Source organism: Vombatus ursinus, unplaced genomic scaffold (genome assembly GCF_900497805.2).
Source record: "Vombatus ursinus unplaced genomic scaffold, bare-nosed wombat genome assembly UNPS02014179.1, whole genome shotgun sequence".
Classification (NCBI taxonomy): Eukaryota; Metazoa; Chordata; class Mammalia; order Diprotodontia; family Vombatidae; genus Vombatus; species Vombatus ursinus.
In genome coordinates, this window is record NW_020953957.1 from 2,918,884 (window position 1) to 2,932,578 (window position 13,695).

General features: G+C 41.8%; 1 protein-coding gene across 1 annotated transcript in view; it reads left to right on the forward strand.

Moving 5' to 3' along the window:
- KCND3 (potassium voltage-gated channel subfamily D member 3) overlaps positions 1 to 13,695 on the forward strand; it is a 321,579-nt gene that overhangs the window by 13,294 nt on the left and 294,590 nt on the right. The gene's annotated exons all lie outside the window — the stretch shown is intronic.

The window sequence follows — 13,695 nt, forward strand, 5'->3', positions numbered from 1 at the left end:
GTCAGTGATTTGCCGTGGGGAGGGTGTACTTTTGTGTTGCTCTAGTTAACAGAAGACAGACTTTGCTCCGTGGATTCCTCCTGTGTAGGATTTTTTTCCCAGCGTATTGGAAGGTTGTTTGTCTTGCTTTGCTTGTACTGTACCTATTTCTCCTCAGTGGACTTTCAGGAGCTAGATGGCTCTGGGCAGACTTTCTCTCTGTGATTCTGAACTTGGGCCCCACCCTCTCCCAAAGAATGAATGACCCTGTTTTCTCTGTTCACGTGTGGCTAAGCTGCACAGGACACCTGGGTGTTTTGCCATGATCCAAACAGATCGTGTAGTCAGACACCACGGGAGGACTAGCCTTAGTCAGACTTGGGGTGGAGGGTATGGTGCACATGGAGCTCCTCATCTATCTAGGTTGGATCTTCTTTTCTCTGCTTCATCTGAGGGCAGAGAAATGTATTCATGCCTCTTGAATGTGAAACCTTCCACCAGAGGAAGGGGGCTTTCAGAGAAAGAGATTGCAGCCTTCACCCTAGCAGGATTAGAACCAATAAAGGCAGCTTTATAGAAACATGTATTTCTTAAGGGTTCTGCTCCAGCTGTTGGAAGTTGTTGAGGCTAATGCAATCCTATCACAATTCATATGCTGGGTCTATATTTGCTTAGGCCAAGAAGCATTATATTGCTGATGGAGAATTCATGAAGCTTTTTATTTGGTCTTTGACAATTCTGTTGGTTGCATCCCAGTGATTTGATCTTTTTTTCTTCTGGCTGAGGCCTCATGACTCGGATGTCAGTCTTTCCATAATGCTGTGTGGGCTTATTGGGAATGACTGAGCAGGTGATGGGACCTTTTAAAATGATTACATTTGTCATCCTGCTGGGTCTGGGAAGCCACAAGTCACAAGGGGGAGGAGAGAGAGGAAGGATGTCGATGGCCACGTCTGGTGTCTAAAGGCCTGATGAGAGCCAACGCAGCTGGGTCTGGCAGTCTCCTTAATAGAGATTTGCCCTTTGGGTCCCTGGATGCATCTTTTCAGGTGAAGGGCCCTGCTGACTTTAACTAGCAACCAGGATAAATAAAAATTTCTACCTTTCTGGGAGTGGGTGACCAGCTGGCCAAACTGTCTTTGTGACTCCCAAGTCCAGTGCTCTATGTAGGACACCATGCTGCCTCCCATTTCCCAGGGTCCCTCTCCTTTATTCAGAGGCTATCGGAAGGGGAGTCCTCTGAGCCCAACAGATGGGCTCTGTAAGTGGTCATGTGACTAGTGTTCTAGAGGTGTTGGGTAACTTTTTCCCAGACTAGTGATTACAGAATTTTGTATAAATTCCAAGGAGCACAGGGTATGTGATTATCCAGATGTTGGTAGTATGTGAGATTCTTGAAATCCCAGCTCTCAGGATGGAGCATTCATAACACCAGAATGCAGCAGGAGGTGAGACCTGAATTAGGCAGGAAATAGGAAAGAGAAAACAGAGGGAAAAGAAAAGGGGAGCAGTCTGTGTGAGACCAGTGGCCCAGACAGAGGCAGGAGATGCCCACCAAACAGCCTCTGTGCTCTATCCTTACAGGGTCTTATAAAAATAGTACAGAATCTCAGAGTTGGAAAAAGGCTTCAGAAGCCCTCCAGGCCAACCCATATCTGAACAATCAATCCATACCTCCTCAGAGTTCCAGATCGTTCATCCTCTGCTTGAAGACCATTTGGGGGAATCCCTTATCTCCCAAGGAAGCCCTGTGAGGCTTAGAGTCTGCCCTTCACACACCGCCATTGTTACTGCTTTGTTTTGGTTTGGTGGTTTTGGAGTGGGGTGGGGGTCATTGGCCTGCTGGCATGTTGGTCTGTCAGAGCTCTCCTTCCCTTCCACCATTTATAGAGCACACAAAGTAAACTTTGGGTCTGACTTTCTCATGTGTTCCCTTCTTCCTAGGCGTTCAGGGGCTATTGATTTGTTGCCAAAAAGGATGTTCCTCCTCCTCCTCCCCTCCCCCTCTTTCTCCTCTTCCCCACCTCTTCCTCCCCCCTCCTCCTCTCTTCCCTACCTCCCCACACTTCCAGGAGAGTAACTATTTCAGCAGGCTGGGTTCTGAATAGTTCAATTTTTAGGGGAAGCTAGGTGGCGCAGCGAATAGAGCACCAGCCCTGGAGTCAGGAGGACCTGAGTTCAAATTCGATCTCAGACCAGACACTTGATACTAGCTGTGTGACCCTGGGCAAGTCACTTAACCCCATTGCCTAGCAAAAACAAAAAAAGTAGTTCAATTTTTACTGTACCCAACATGTTATGATATTATGGACAACTAGCTACCTAAAATTATTACTAAGGATAAGGATAATCCCCATTCTAACCTAAGGACAACAGCAACAATGATAATCACTAGCATTTCTGTAAGTACTTTAAAATGCTTTACATATATTATCTCATTTAATCCTCACAGTGACCCTGGGAGGCAGGTGCTATTATTGTACCCATTTTACAGATGAGGAAACTGAGGCTGAGAGAGAATAAGTGACTTGCCCACAGTCACACCAATAGTAAGTATCTGAGATGAGATTGGAACTCAGGTCTTTCTGACTTCAAGGTCAGCCCTCGATCCACCATGCCACATAATTGTTTATCCAGTTAAACTTTTCACAGAAACGGCAGCAGAGTAGAGAGCAGGCTGGCCTTAGGGGCAGGAAGAATTGAGCTTGAGGTCCTACGTCTGGCACATAAAGGCTATGTAACTGTGGACAAATATCTTAACCTCAACAAGAGCCAAACAGTCTCTACCCTGAAGAAACTTACATTTTGTTTCAGTAATAATAAAAGCTTGTTCCTATAGCATTTTTCCTTTAATCATATTTATTTATGTATGTGCTATATTTCCCCCTTCCCCAGTAGACTGTAAGCTCCCTGAGGGAAGAGACTGTCATTTTTCATGTCTTTATTCTTTTAATAGTTAATAACTAGCACGTTGATTGTGCTTTAAGATTTCTTGGTCACATAATTAAAAATGTGGACAAATTAACAAATATTCATTGAACTAAATTGACTTATAATACTTTACAGTGGATTGGCACTTTATAGTTTTCCATATCACCTTTCTTGACCATTACAGTAAGTACCTTTTTTTTTTTTTAACCAGACCTTGATTCCTTTGTTCAAAGGAAATCTCAGTAAGGAAATTCCCTCTAACCCACCCTTGATTTATGTAAAGAGTTAATAGGTACTACTGCCCTGACTTGATGGATGGATAAACAGGCTCAGCCTGGGTGAGTATCATGGCAAAAGGTCACATAGCTGGTAAATGGGACCAGAACTCCCAGGCATTTTGATTCCTACTTCAGTACTATTTCGACTACACAGGCTGTCTAATCCCAGGAGGTCCCAGGGGTTGAGCTTATGAGGATCAATAACTAAGAACTGTCACAAGTTTTGAAGAATTTTGCAGACGAGCATCTGAAGGAATTTTCCATCAAAGAGACTTTTTAGCTAATCTTCCAGTTGGATATTCTAACTTATTCCTTGTGGTCAGATCCATGAATTCACCTACAGAAAGCTATAATGGAAAGAGGGATGGTCTTGTAGTCAGAAAATCTGGGCTCCAGTACCAGGGCTGACCTTTTCTTGCTATGGGATCTTCTTGGCAGATCTCTTTAACTGCTTGGAGACTTGTTTTCCCCATCTGTAAAATGGAAGGATTCATTTCACTGGGTTGTTGAGAGGATTAATTGAAATATTTCATGTTATGTACCCTGTAACCATAAAGCACTATAGAAGTATGAGCTCTTATTAGTACTCACCTCTGTAGGTGTCTTACAGCTTGGTAGGGGAGCACAGTGCAGCCCAGATTGTCCTTGGAACCTTGCCCCGTAGAATCTGATCATAATGCACCCTCTGGGTTTCAGACAGCCAAGGGCTTTTTCCCTTAAGGAAATTAACAACAAGCACACAGTTCCCAAGGGCTGAAGTTTCTGTGGGTGGGGACAGACTCACATCACAGCAAGGAATCATGATGTTCCAGGCTAACTCGAGGTACAGGCAGAATGAGTGGAATATAGACCATTTCCTGTGCCAAGAATGCTTGTCCTCCAGCTCTGGGAATCCTAAATTCTATTCAAGGCTTAGATCAAGTGTTACCTTTTGCTTGAGGCTTTTCCTGGCTTCTCTATTCCTCCCTCCTCCTCCTCTTCCTCCTCCTCCTCTGCTCTTTATTTTCTGCATATCTTTTATTTAATTCTCTTCCTTATAGGCATGTTCATTTTGGAGTTAGAGGGCCTGAATTCTCATCTAATTCTAATCGTCTAAGGCCTGTATGACCTTAGGCAAGTCACTTGACCTGTTTAGAATCCAGTTTCTTCATCTATAAAATGTGGTGGTTGGACTAGATCAGACCTGCATGACTTGGCAGTAGGTAGGGGCCAAAAATAAAATAGGCTAAACTTCTTTGGGCCTCAGATAGGTTAGACTAGAGACAAACTGATGATGGTTGATTGCCGCAGGTCACATACAAACAGGAGAGTGCATAGGGGCAACCCTACATTTTTTGCAGGTCTCCTAAAATCTTTTGTCGGGGTGCAAGTGTCCCACGGGCCATATGTTGTGCAGGCCTGCATTAGATGCTACCTAAGGTCCCTCCCTGCTCTAAATCTATGATTCTATGTTATATTTTAAAAAAAATTTCAGTTAACAAAAATCATTTCTCTTTCCAGCTTCCTCCCACCTTGGGAAAAGCTTAAAAAAAATTTAAAAGAGCGTAACAAATCGGCATAGCTAAGCAAAACAAATTCCTACATTGGCCATGTCTTTATACATACAAACACACAGACATATAGATAGATAGATAGATAGATAAATAGATAGATAGATAGATAGATAGATAGATAGATAGATAGATAGATAGATATATGTGCATATACATACACACAAGTACATATTCCTGAGCCCTTGTCATGAAGTGAGTAACATCATTTTTAGTCATCTGAAATCATGGTCAGTTGTTACTCTGATCAGAATTCTTAAGACTTTCAAAGTTGGTTTGTTTTAACACCATTTGTATTGTAGTAGAAATTGTCCTCTTGGTTTTACTCACTTCACTCTGCCTCCTCTAATTTGTTTATGATGTCACTGCTAATGTTTAAGTCACATATCCATTTAGAATTTCTTTTGGTACATGGTGTGAGAAGTTGGTCTGTAACTAGTTTCTGCCAGTCTGCTTTCTAGTGTCCCCAAGCAGTTTTTGTCAAATAGTAAACTCTTATCCCAGTCACTACAATCTGGGTTCATTTGCTTCTGTATACTGTGTAAATAATCTGTTCCTCTGATTTCCTTTTTTTCTTTGTATCTTCAATGCCTAGCAACAAACCTGGCACAGAGTAGGTGCTTAACGAATACTTACTGAACTAAACTGAATTCTGTATCAAGTAAACAATCTCAAGTAGCATAGTGTTTGGGGGAGATAAGTCAGTTTAGTCAAGGGCATTCTAAGGTGCCATCTTTAGGCTCTGCCAGATTAGTGTCAGCTTGCTTGGGCTAGTGAATTTCCAGTTCTTGACCTTCTCTGTCCTTGGCTACTCAGGTATTCCAAAATTAGAGCACTCCTTAGAGATCTTAGGCTATTCTGAGAGAAGTGTAAGGATATGTATGACTGAGAGATGAAGGTCCCAATGTACTCTGCCCTAGTCAGACCATAACTGAAGTGTTGTGAACTAAAGTTTTAGGTACTACATTATAGGAAGAATTTTAATAAGCTAGAGAGTATCCAAAGAAGAGAGACCAGGATATTAATAGACCTCAACTTCATACCATTGGTTGATCAAAGGGGATAGGAATATTTAGCCTGGGAAAGAAATGGCTTATAGAGATGTACTAGAAACAGCTCTTACTATGAGAGCTGATTGTTAAATTTTCAACGTGAGCATTTACAACTCAGAAATAGGCAAATGTTACAAACCAGGGCTTGATTTGTTTCATTGATTGCCTAGACCAGAGGTGTTAAACATGCCTCCCACTAGCCTCACGAAAACCCCAACACTCCCACAATGCATCTGAACCAGAATAAAATGTAATTAGGAAATATTTAACAAAATAAATCAAAAATACAATAAAACAGAAAATGTTAATATGTGATTTTCTAAGTCAATACGTGACCAGTAGGGATCCTCATGTACAATTTAGTGGCCTTGTTTCCATTTGAGTCTGCCATCACTGGTCTAGACTTAAGAAAGTGATTGAGAAAATGCAGATTAAATTTAAAAATGTACCTTGCAAACATTTTTTTTTCAATGAGCCACTTGTTAAACATTTATCAGCACACCTCTGCTTATGAGGGAAACATTGTCTTCAAGTATCTGAAGGGCTGGCATGTTTCCACATGACAGTTACACTTGAGGCATTAGATTTTTTTTCCTTTTTTTTCTTTATTTATTTTTAATTTATGGAATGAAACAAGCATTTTTTTTTAAAAACATAGTATAATAAAAATTTTTGGAAATTTGATTTTTTTTTCTGTTTCAGAGGGAAGAACTCTGAGCAATGCTTTTGTTTGTTTATTCATTTATTTGAAGCTATGGGATATTGGTACAGTTTACAGAGGTGGATTAGGTTTGATAGAAGGAAAAGCTTCCAAGTCATTAGAGCTTTCGTAAAGTAAAATGGACTGTTTCAGAATGGTAGTGGGCTCTCCCTCACTAGAGGCCTGGATGACCACTTGCAGAGAATGGCATTGTAGAGGGGATGCTTGTTCATGTTTGGGTTAACTTAGCCAGCCTCTGGCATCCCTTCCAACTCTTAGATTCTGTGATTTAGCTGTTCTACAATTCTAGATGACTTAAATGTTTTTTTTTCCTAAATGAAGTTTTCATTTACAAAGCATTTTATGGCTAAAGTGTTTTCCTCACAACAAGCCTGTGAGGTAGATAGCATAAATATCCTTTTCCCTACATTATAGATGAAGAGACTGAGACTATGTGGTATGACTTGTCTGAGGTCAGGAAGCTAGCAAATGTCTGCCTTGTGTACAATGTCTCTTGTTGGACACTTTGAATAAAAATTTTTAAAGGTGATATTTCCTACCCTTGGGGAATTTGCAAGTCTGATAGGAGAGATAAGGCCCCTAAATACAGAAATGACTAATAATGAAAATAATCATAGTTAACATTTATGTAGTACTTTAAAGTTTGCAAAGTACTTTACATATATTATCTCATTTGATCCTCACAACAACCTTGGGAGGTAGGCGTTATTATTATCCTCATTTTATAGATGAGGAAACTGAGTCAGGCAGAGGTGAAGTGACTTGTCCAGGGTCACACAGCTAGTGTCTGAGGTTAGATTTGAATTCAGGTCTTCCTAACTTTAGACCCAGCACTCAATGCACTGTGCCATCTATGTATAAGCATTCTGTTCAGTTATTTGAAGGGCTCTCATTTGGAAAAAAGGGGGTATTATAGTTGTTTTGGTTGGCTCCAGAGATCAGAATTAGTAGCAAAGGGGGCGAGTTGCAGAGAGGTGGAGTTAGGCTTGATGTCAGTCGAAAAAAAAAATTTCCCAGCAATTAGTGTTGTCCAAAAATGGAATGGGTTGCCTCAGGCCGCAGCGGGTTGTCTCTCCCTGCTGGCCCAGATTGGATGATTGGGTGATCAGTTATTAGAAGGACTTCTCTGTCTCTGTCTCTGTCTCTCTCTCTCTCTCTCTGTCTCTCTCTCTGGCTGTCTCTGTCTCTCCCTCCCCTTATTTTATTTGTGTGCTTTGTTTTTTGCATTACAGATGTTTATAGATTATTCAGACTCAATGAGAGATCTAACGACACAGTGATATCATCTGAAAGTGCATGCAGTATCCTACATCTGTAGCACCCTCTTCTTTTAAAAAAAAATGTGTATTAACAAAAACCAAATTCCTTGTAACAAATGTGGATGGTCAAGCAAAACAAATTCCCTCATTGGCTAAATAAAAAAAATCTGGTTCTGCATGCTAAATTTCTGTGAAGAGATGGATAGTAAGTTTTATCCTTGCTCTTCTGGAATCATAGATGGTCACTGTATTGATCATGGTTCTTACAGCTTTCAAAGTTGTTTGTCTTTACAGTATTGTTGTCATCGTATAAATTGTTCTGATTCTGCTCACTTCATTCTTCATCAAGTTATAAAAGTCCTTGAAGTTGCTTGTTTTTATAATATTAATGTTATATTATAAATTGTCCTTGGTTCTGCTCACTTTGCTCTGTATCAGTTCATACAAGTCTTCCCATGTTTCTCTGAAATCATCTATTTCCTCATTTCTTATAGCACAATAGTATTCTATAACATTTGTATACCACAACTTATTCAGTCATTCCCCCAATGGCTGGGCATCCCTTTAGTTTTCAGTTTTTTGTCACTACCAAAAGAGCTTCTGTCAATTTTTTTTTTTACATATAGGATCTTTTCATCTTTCTCTGGTTTCTCTTCAGTAGAAGCCTAGCAGATATAGATATAGATAAAGGCATAGGTATAGCTATACTGCTGTAGATGTGGGCACAAGGCACACACTATTTGGTAACTTTTTATGCATAGCTCCAAATTGCTTTCCAGAATTGCTAGATCAGTTCACAGCTCGACTAACAGTACATCGTGTGCCTAGTTTCCCACAGCTCCTTTAACATTTATCATTTTCTCTTTTGGTCATCATTGCCAATCCGATGGATCTCTTCAGATATTGTTATTATTGTTCAGTTGTTTCAATTGTGTCTGACTCTTCATGAACCTATTTGGGGTTTTCTTGGCAAAGATGCGGGAGTGGTTTGACATTTTCTTCTCCAACTTATTTTATAGTTGAAGAAGCTGAAGCAAATGGGGTTAAGTGACTTGCCCAGAGTCACACAGCTAGTAAGTATCTGAAGCCAGATTTGAACTCAGGTCTTCCTGACTTTGTGTGGATCACAACAAAATGTGGCAAGTCCTCAAAGAGATGGGAGCACCAAATCATTTTACTCGTCTCCTGAGGAACCTGTATGCAGGTCAAGAAGCAACAGTTAGAACATGGAACAACTGATTGGTTTAAGATTGGAAAAGGAGTACTACAAAGCTGTATATCATCACCTTCTTTATTTAACTTATATGCAGAAATGAGAAATGCCAGAGTGGACTGGGAGAAGGAGCAACAATCTCAGATATGCAGATGATAGCACTCTGATGGCAGAAAGTGAAGAGTAGTTAAGAAGCCTGTGGATAAGGGTAAAAGAGGAGAATGTAAAAGCTAGCTTGAAGCTTAACATCAAAAAATTAAGATCGTGGCAATTGATCCCATCACTTCCTGGCAAATAAATGGAGAAGAAATGGAAGCAGTGTCAGATTTTATAATCTTGGGCTCAAAGATCACTATAGACAGCGACTGCGGCCATGAAATTAAAAGCCATTCATTCTTTGGAAGGAAAGCTATGGCAAATCTGAACAGCATACTAAAAAGCAGAGACATCACCTTATTGACTAAGAACTCAATAGTCAAAGCTATGGTTTTTCCAGTAGTAAGATATGCTTGTGAGAGTTGGACTATAAGGAAATCTGACGAATCAACACTTTTAAATTGTGGGGCTGGAGAAGACTTTTGAGAGTCCCTTGGATAGCAAGGGGATCAAATCAGTCAATACTTAAGTTAATTCAGACTATTTATTGGAAAGACAAATACTCAAGCTTACGCTTGAATACTTTGGCCACATGATGAGAAGATAGGACTCATTGGAAAAGACCTTGATATTGGGAAAGATTGAAGGCAAAAGGAGAAGGGGACAGCAGAGGATGAGATGAATAGATAGTGTCATGGAAACAAGAAACATGAACTTGGACAGACTTCAAAAGATAGTAGAGCATAGAAGGACCTGGTGTTCTGTGATCCATGGGGTCACAGAGTCAGATATGACTGAACAACCGAACAACAAACCGTCTCACTCCAGGTCTGACTTTTTGTCCACTGCCACATCTAGGGATCTCTTCTAACTCTGAGATTCTATGGTTCTAAGGGATAGAGCTAGGACTCAAAAATGATTTCTGACCCCAAATTTCATTCTCTGTCTGCTATATCACAATGTCTCTCATTTTTCCAGGTGCCCAGTCAGGGCTGGGCTGCTTAGGAAGTGCCTTGGTACTATCTCCCTCCAGCAGTACCAGAATCAGCATTCCTTGGCTGTTAACTTGGGTTGGGAGGCTTAGGAATGGTTAGCCCTGTGAGGGAGAGAAGAACACAACTCCCCAGACTGGGGCATAGCCCACAAGACAGGGGCGGGAGATGGAGGGGTAGGCTTTCTAGCTCTGACCCATCTCCAGCACCAGGTATTCCTAGTGTGGAAACAGGAAGTCCAGAGCAGTCCCATTATTGAGGTCATGGCAGACATAGCATTGTGAGTCTAGGTAAGCAGGGACCATCTGCAAGCAGGAATAATTTTGCCATTTCTTTGATCCTGGGTGCATTGTCTCTTGGTCCATCTGAACTGACAGGTGTTTAAAGTGCTGAAACTTGCCTTTTGAAATTAATTCCAATTCCGATGGTACCCATTTTACAGTTCCCTTCCAGAATCTCAAGGACTAACCAAACACTCATTCACTCTCTCCTTCTCTTTCTCCTCCTTCTCTTTCTCTTCCTCTCTCCTTCTCTCTCCTTCTCTCCCTCTTTCTTTTCCCTTTTCTCTTCCTCTTTCCCTCCCTCCCTCTCACCCTCTGCCCCCTTTCTCTTCTTCCCTCCTTCCATCCCCTTCTATCTTCCTCTTTCTCTCTCTCCCTCTCCACCTCTTCCCCTTTTCCCCTCCCTTTCTCCCTCTTCCTCTCTCTCCCTCTTCCTTTCTTCCTCTCTCTCCCTCTTCCACCTTTCCTCTCTCCCCCTCTCCTTCCCTCTTCCTCTCTCCCTCCCTCCCTCTGTTCCTCTCTTTCTCTCCCTCCCTCCTTCTGTTCCTTTCTTTCTCTTCCTATCTCTCTCACTCTCCACCTGTCTCCCTCTCTCTTTTCTTCTCTCTCTCCCCCTCTTCTCTCTCTTCTTCCTTTTCTCCTTTTCTCCCTCTCCCTCTCTCCCTCTGTCCCCCTCTCCTTCTGCCTTCCCTCTCTCCTTTTCCCTTCTTCCTCTGTCCCCCTCTCCCCCTCTTCCTTTCTCCCCTCCCTCTGTCCCTCTGTCCCTCTCTCCCTCTGTCCTCCCTCTCTCATTCTCCCTCCTTCCCTCTTTCTTCCCCTCCCTTTTCCCTTCTGTCTCCTCCCTCCTTCCTTTTGTGTGTTTTGTTTTTGTTTTTGCTGCTACAAAACTACTAGTAAACACAAACATGATTCTTTCCCAGGAGCAGCAATTATTCTGCCTCAAAATCATGTAAATACAAGGCAGTCTGGCCCTCCCTCTCCCCCAGAGATCCAGAGCCAGTCTGCAGCTACTTCCCCTACTCTGTTTCTCCCACCTGAGGAGTTTTTCATGCAGTCCCAGCATAAGGAACTTCTCCCTTCCTGTCTAGACTTCTGGGGTGGGTAGGAGATGGTCACATAAATAATTGCGTGGCCTAGATCAAAAGTCGGACCCGTCTTCACTCGGAAAACTGCCTCAGGCACCAGCTTCTTCTCAGTTGTATTCTTTGAACATCGTCATCCAAGGCTCAATACTACTAACCAAATGGAATCTAAGCTTTTTGTCCGAGCCCAGATCCTCAGGCCTCCTGAATCCCAGGTTTCCTTTGCTGCTCCTGTGAGGTGTTCATCACACCAAGAACCAATCCTTCTTTCCCTTCTCCTTCCTCTGCCCCACCTGCTTAAGACCAGGTGTGCTATTTCTAGGGGATCATTTACAAGGAAAAAGAATAATTAAAGAAATGTTACTATGGGGAAATAAAAAGTATATAAAATAAATCTTTCCAGATAAGCCTGGGTGTGTCTGGCATTTGACTAAACCTATTTTAGGCTAACTAGGTACGTAGGCTGAGTCCTGCTCTTCTATTTTCAACAGCTTTGTCATAATTCTCTGGGGCCCCAGAGCTATCTAAAATGGTTTGGTCTATTGCCCAAACCCAGACTGTCTTCCCTTTTCCCCAGACTCCTTTCTACTAGCGTTGAGATCCACCTAGTGAAGCTCCCAGACTAGAGGTTTTACCAATCTGTGCCAAACCTCAGCCAATCAGGAAACCTTCCACTACCTGGGGGGCTTTTGGCGTTCTGCTCTTATATTAATATTCAAGCACTAGATAACTAATCTTCGCAATTTTCCCCTACTTCAACCCCAAATTGGAAGGGGGTGGTTGTGGTGGAGCTAAGGTAACCATCAAAAGTAATACAACAGTATCCTACCCCTCAAAAGAAATATTTCACTTTCAGGGTTTATTTAAAAAAAAAAAACTACCTTCAAAGCTATAGATTCAGAAACACAGGTCCTGGGTTCAAAATCTGGTTCTTTCACTTGCAGCATGGGTGACCTTGGGCCTGTCTCTTAACCTCTCTGGGCCTCAGTTTCCTTATCTGTAAAATGGGGGGATTGTACTAGATGACCTCTGAAGTCCCTTCCCACAATGAATCAATGATTGTTGTTCACTTTGTATAGTCCTTAGGATCTTCATTGCAAAGTGGGGAAATTGAGGCAGCCATGTAGAAATCTTAATGTCTCTGAATGAAATCTCTCCCATCAGCCTATAGAGGAAAGAGCCCTCCTATATCCTTAAAGTTGTATTGGAATGATCTGAAGCATTCACCTTCTTGATATCATCTTCTGTATTCATGTCTGGTCTTAAAGTTTATGGTATCCTGCTACTATATCCTTCATATCTGTGTCATTCTTAAGCTGTCTGTTATTAGAGGGGAGGGGAGAGACCAAGTCCAAACATTCTCCTTGAACAGAACACGATATTGTTTACATTATGGATATCTTTGGGTCAAAAAAGAAGATTTCATGGTTAAGCTTTTGGGAGTCCGAGAATATTCCAACCAATGTACTTCATAGACACAAACTGTGACCTCACCATCATGGCCTTAAAGCTTCCGTCCCATGGTAGGATTGACATCTGTCTGCCTCCTGACTTTCTTTGAGAAGTTCAGAAAGAATCTGCTTTCTCTGGCTCCATGGCAATAGACAGACAGGTTGGGGAGGAGCTGGAGTCTGGCATATAAGGGATTGGAAAAGGTGAGAAGGGTATGGAGATTACATTTAGCCCGTGTAATCATATTCCTGATGCCAAGATTCCAATGGGTATCATTTAGCTGGATCAGAAAAATCATTTTAATATAAATGCCACCTCCCATACCGGCTTGTTGATGGAGAGATGGATGAGACCCGGTACGCCTCCTTTGTAATACAGTGCTATAAAATCCCATCACCTTCATTATTTCCCATGGAGTCAAAGCATCATAATACTCACGAGCTCGAGAACAGCTTGAATTTAATATACAGAAAGTCCAATCAAACAATAAATGGATAGAACTATATAAAGAAGCCATTTTCTGGGAGACTGGCTCCATTCGTGGGGATTCAGCTCCCTGACACACGAAATGTGCATCAATCTCCCCAAGTAATTTCAGCCACTGACACAGAGTGTCTTATTTGTTTGCTTCAGAAACCCAAAAGAAGAACTTTTGTCCCTGCATTTTTCTGGCTATTAACGCAAAATTGCAAGTCGCATTTTCTCTGATTTGCATCCAACGCACAGCAAGGCCTCCCTTTGATGCCAGCAAGTCTAGTGGCCCAGCCCTTGCTGGCTTCTTGAGTCCTTGTTATTCTCAGCAGCAATTT